At 41.6% G+C, this 6,125-nt stretch overlaps 1 pseudogene; it reads left to right on the forward strand.

Annotated features, from left to right (window-relative positions):
* The first annotated feature begins 534 nt into the window (after positions 1-534).
* On the forward strand, positions 535-660 carry LOC127485087 (U2 spliceosomal RNA; annotated as a pseudogene).
* Positions 661-6,125: the final 5,465 nt, after the last annotated feature.

Consider the following 6,125-nt stretch of genomic DNA (forward strand, 5'->3'; position numbering starts at 1 on the left):
AACTCAAAAGGCTTCCATAGCCTTGGCAGCTCATGACAAGAGCCTAGGGTGATTACTGATGCCATAAACAAGAGTGTCAATTGTTAAGTCAACAACAGGAGTCACTGTGCACTTACTCCTCATGTAGGATCTCTGTCCTTAATGTGTTATACAATGTGAATTCATGCTATAACTAGTACTCAAACAGTACTTTATGCTTTGTGTTTCTGTGTGGGTGCAAACTGTTGAAATCTTTACTTAGTATATACTGAATCAATCTTCTGTATATAAAGATAATTGAAAATGAATCTTGATGTGAATGGAATGGGAGAGGGAGTGGGAGTTGGGAGGGTTGCAGTGGGAGGGAAGTTTTGGGGGGGAAGCCACTGTAATCCATCAGCTGTACTTTGGAAATTTATATTTATTAAATAAAAGTTAAAAAAAGACTAGAAAAAAACATTTACAAGTGGATCTTATTTTAAAAACAGATCATGTTCCTGAGATTCATATATGAGGTTGTAGATAATCTCAGACTCTTTACAAATATCCTACAGGATCGCTTCTCGGCCTTTTGGCTAAGATCAAGTGTAGTACAAATATCCTACAGGAATTAACCAAAATGTGAGGGGACTTGAAAATAGAAATAGAATTTAAAAATAAGTTTATTTTGTGACAATTTTTAAAAATTCATGTATATGAGGTCTTCACAAAGCTCTATTAGTGAAATGGGCATCTTTTCATTTGATTATTATTATTATTTTTTTTTTTTTGACAGGCAGAGTGGACAGTGAGAGAGAGAGACAGAGAGAGAAAGGTCTTCCTTTGCCGCTGGTTCACCCCCCAATGGCCGCCGCTGCAGCCGGCGCACCGCGCTGATCCTGGCAGGAGCCAGGAGCCAGGTGCTTTTCCTGGTCTCCCATGGGGTGCAGGGCCCAAGCACCTGGGCCATCCTCCACTGCACTCCCTGGCCATAGCAGAGAGCTGGCCTGGAAGAGGGGCAACCGGGACAGAATCCGGCGCCCCAACCGGGACTAGAACCCGGTGTGCCGGCGCCGCAAGGTGGAGGATTAGCCTATTGAGCCACGGCGCCGGCCATTTGATTATTATTATTTATAGCCTTTGCCTACATTCCTGCTAAACTAGGATCTTTTTACTATTTATTTGTTTAACTCTTTATTTAGTGGAGCATTACATCCTTGACTATAATGTTAATTAAAAATACGTTATCTCAGGGCCAGCACTGTGGCATAGCTGGTAAAGCCACTGCCTGCAGTGCCGGCATCCCATATGGGAGTGGGTTCAAGTCTCGGCTGCTCCACTTCCGATCGAGCTCTCTGCTGTGGCCTGGGAAAGCAATAGAAGGTGGCCCAAGTCCTGCGGCCCCTGCACCCACGTGGAAGAAGAAGCTCCTGGCTCCTGGCTTTGGATCAGCACAGCTCCAGCTGTTGCAGTCATCTGTGAAGTGAGCCAGAGTGGAAGACCTCTCTCTCTTTCCGTCTCGTCTCTCCCTCTCTCTCTGCATCTGCCTCTATAATTCTGCTTTTCAAAGAAATAAATAAATCTTTAAAAAATAAAAATGTTATGTCAAAAACTAAAAACGAAGGATAAAAAGAGAATAAGAAAGGGAGGAAGGGGGAGGGAGGAATAGTGGGAGTGAAAGAGGGAGAGAGGAAGGGAATAGCATTAAATCCTTAGAATTGTATCTAGAAACTGCATGAAAATGCATGAAAAGACTTTGCATAGATTTCAATCTTTTGCACCAAAATAAAATTGTCTTTTTTTTTTTTTTTTGACAGGCAGAATGGACAGTGAGAGAGACAGAGAGAGAGGTCTTCCTTTGCTGTTGGTTCACCCTCCAATGGCCACCGGGCCGGCGCACTGCGGCCGGCGCACCGCGCTGATCCAATGTCAGGAGCCAGGTACTTATTCTGGTCTCCCATGCGGGTGCAGGGCCCAAGCACTTGGGCCATCCTCCACTGCACTCCCTGGCCACAGCAGAGAGCTGGCCTGGAAGAGGGGCAACCGGGACAAAATCCGGCGCCCAGACCAGGACTAGAACCCTGTGTGCCGGCGCTGCAAGGCGGAGGATTAGCCTAGTGAGCCGCGGCGCTGGCCCAAATTGTCTTTTAATTACATTTCCCACTAACTTTTTGAAGTTCCTTTGGGTAAATAAACTACATTGCTGTAAAAATAGAAAACATTGAGCCTTTTTCTTTTCATTTGAGTGCTTGCAGTACTTAAGGAAAAGTAGGGCTAATTAGAGGAAGATGTGAACGGTAGACAGGTACTTTAGTCCAGATTCTGAAGAGACCTTTGAATAGTTTCAAGGACTTAAACAAATTTGGGCACTGGTTGATTGTATAATTGAATACCATGATTTATTAATTTCTCCTTGATTCAAGTGTAACACTAACATTCCTCTTTTGCATTTTAGGCATGACTGCGATAATTTGATTTGTTTTGACACACAATGAGTAAACAGGGAGGCATAAAAGAGGCTTTCCTGCGTTAAACTCAGAGTCAAAAAAGGAACAACTTAAAGGTGGTTGAAGCAGATATGCCAAAAATGTTAAGAAAAATTGCAGTAAAATTGTGTAAAGACAAGGTCAAGTTTATTTTTGGAGATATAGCAGAATACATTGGCAGACTTTCTTGACTTAAAAAAATATGATAAACCAAAAACATTGAATGAAATATTCAACACTTCTTAAGAGTATCAAAGAATTGGCAAAAGAGGTAGCAATTACCAGGCCAAAATATCAGCAAAGGCTGGAACTCAGAGAGGTGGATGTGCATTAATAGTCTTTCCGAACTCGGCATTCACAGAATCTGTGGAATAGCAATATGAATTTTTGTGGCTTCCTCAAGTGTGGGTGACAAAAGACTGAGCTCACAGCCATCCAGGATTGGGAGTTTAATATTGACTATGTAGTTATATGCCTTTTGGGATTAAAATAACAGGATAGAACTTAAACATATGTCAAATCTATATATCTCACAAGAAGAGTAAATGCAGTTAATGGTCTAAGGTCTAATAATTGTCTAAGGGAGTAAGAATATGGTCTAAATATTTTTGGTAAGTTAAGCATGCATGTTACCATTTCAAAAACAACCTTTTAAGAAACACCAATTTTATAACTTCTAAATTACTGGAAAGGAAAATGGAATGATAAAATATATTAAATCCATCTAAAATAATGAAGATTAAAAATACAGAAGCTGTACAAATAGAAGCAGAAGAGCTAACGCAAATAGAAAACACAAAATAATCTGGTAGATATAAATCCAAGTGGATCACTAATTATATCAAACTTAAGTGGACTAAAAGCTCCAGTGAACAAGGAAGACATTCAGACTAGATTAGTAAAAACGGCCAACTAAGTGTTGTTTATAAGAAACATGCCAGAAATATAAAGACACAGAAAAGTTAAAAGCAAAAAAATGGAAATAACATGATCTATGAACATGCTAAAGAAAGGAAATTTGGTTTAGCTAGGTTATTATTTGTTAGTATAGATTTGAGGCACAGAGCATTTCTAAAAGTGAAGAAGGTCACATTGTAATAACAGTAAGATTAAATCACAGGAATGATATGGCAATTCTAAATTTTTATCTCCTAACATCATAGCCTCAAAAATATATAAGCAAATGACCTACAAAATGAAAGAGAAAAGCCCACAATAGGGGAGATTTTGAAAATATCCCTCCCTATAATCCCTAGAACAGGAACAAAAGACTACAAAAGATTTATTTAAATAATGCATGCAACAAAATAGTCACCAGGGACAGATAGAAATTTTAATATCCAAAAACCGCAGAATACACACTTTTCCCCAAACATACATAGAACATTTTTAAAATTAAAGCTTAAAGTAATTTTCTATCTTCAGAATCACAGAGTTCACCCTATGTTCCAGCAGTGCAATAAAGCTACAAATCAATAGCCAAAAGAGGAATAGATGGTATATTTGGAAATTAAGAAGCACATTTCTAAATGGATGAGATATAAATTATAATGAGGGGAGAGTATTTAGTTTAGCACTTAAGATTCTGGTGAAGACTCTCACATTCCACATCAGGGCACCTGGTTCAAATCCTGGCTCCGGTTCCTGACTCCAGCTTCCAACTAATGCTTAAACATGGCTCAAGTGATTGGAACCCTGTCACCCAGGAGGGAGACCTAGATTGAATTCCTGATTCCTGGCTTCAGTCCCAGCCCAGCTCTAGCTATTTCAGGCATTTGAGGAGTGAACCCTGGATAAAATATGGAATATTTGAACTGAAGGATAATGAAAACCACAATGAGAGACATGAAATTGGAGAAGATTCAGTCTTCTGATAGGTTGATAAGTCTTTGGAGCAGTGGGAATGCTCCTGCACTGCTGGGTGAGATGGAAATTGTTTCAACATTAAACAAAACTCAGTTACTTACATCATCACATACTTTATGACCCAACCATTCCATTCCCAGGCATATCTCCTAGAGGCTTTTGCACCAAACATCCACCCCTGGATCACTTCTTCAACATCCTTTTTCACTCATTCATTAACTATTCAATAAACAGATACTGAGTTCCTACTACATGCTGGACATTGTTTTAGAAAGACACTGGAGGGGCCAGCGCTGTGGCGTAGCAGGTAAGGCCACCGCCAGTGTCGGCATCCCAGTTTGAGTCCCGGCTTCCCATACAGCTCTCTGCTGTGGCCTGGGAAGGCAGTAGAAGATGGCCCAAGTCCTTAGGCCTCTGCACCTGCGTGGGAGACCTGGAAGAATCTCCTGGCTCCGGGCACCAGATTAGTGCAGCTCTGGCTGTTGCAGCCAATTCGGGAGTGAACCAGCAGATGGAAGACCTCTCTCCCTCTGTCTCTCTCTCTGTCTTTCTCTCTTTCTCTGCCTGTCCTTCTCTCTCTGTGTAACTCTTTCAGATAAATAAATAAATCTTTAAAAAAAAGAAAGACACTGGAGATACAGCAATAAGGAAAAAAATGTCTCTGTCTCAAACAATTCGTGTTGCAAATGGCAAGAAATCTAGCACAAACTGATTAATGTAACTGAAATGTAGAGACAGATTGAGCCTCAGACAACTCCTTATCTGAAGCTCCATGATGTCATCAAGTTTCTTCTGTCCCTCTGTCCTATTCTCTGCACTGTACACCTTATCTTCGGGTTTCACAAAATGTCCCAAGCAGCAGCGTTAAGTGTCCCTGTCCTAGACATAAATGGCTGTGCCAGCTGCAAGCCCCAGATCTTCACACCCAGAGAAGAGGGTGACTGTGCCCCAGGCTTCACAGCAAGTTTCCTAGGTTCACCTTCACTTGACCATCTGAAACCTCAGTATATTCCCATTTCTAAGGCGAACAGTAGAACTTCAGAAGCGGACTAAATTCTGCAACTGAGCTTGGAGGACATAATGAAATCAACATATTCACTCCAAGCACAAGGCTCAAAATTGTATTGGGGGTGTCCCCCAGTCATGAGTCTTGGATCTTGCTAGGAGCAAGATGAATGAAAGTTAGATAGCCAGTAAGATCATCCTCTTCAGCCTTTGCTGCCATGACGCATACCCTCTTGGGAAGGGTGGAGGATTAGGCAATAAACAAGTAAACACAGCAATTAGTAGGATAGTTACAAATAGTAATAGGTGTTACAACTGTAATATGTAAAGTCTTCAAAAAGTTCCTGGAAAACAGAATTCAAACGTGGGGGATGGCAGGTGTTTGGTGCAGCAGTTAGACACTTTTTGGGATGCCTGGATTCCATGCCAGAGTGTCTAGGATGAAGTCCCAGCTCCATTCCTGGTTCCAGCTTCTTGCTAACGCACCACGCAGGCAGCAGATGATGGCCCAAGTGTTTGGGTCCCTGCCACCCATGAAAGAGACCTGGATTGGGTTCCCAGCTCCTGGCTCTAGCCTGTCCAGCTGTGGTCATTGCAAGCATTTGTGAAGTGAACCATTAGATGGAGGCTCGTTCTCTCCCTCCCTCTCCCCCTCCCGCTCCCCCTCTCACTCCCCCTCCCCCTCTCCTTCTCCCTCTCCCTCTCCCTCCATAACTGCCTTTCAAATAAATAAATAAATATTTAAAAGATGAAGAATTTCCACTTTTCTCCTAAATCTCTATGTATGAAATATATGAAACTTGTATAACT

This window comes from Oryctolagus cuniculus, chromosome X, assembly GCF_051225735.1.
Source record: "Oryctolagus cuniculus isolate XC-2025 breed Fujian yellow rabbit chromosome X, ASM5122573v1, whole genome shotgun sequence".
NCBI classification, from domain to species: domain Eukaryota; kingdom Metazoa; phylum Chordata; class Mammalia; order Lagomorpha; family Leporidae; genus Oryctolagus; species Oryctolagus cuniculus.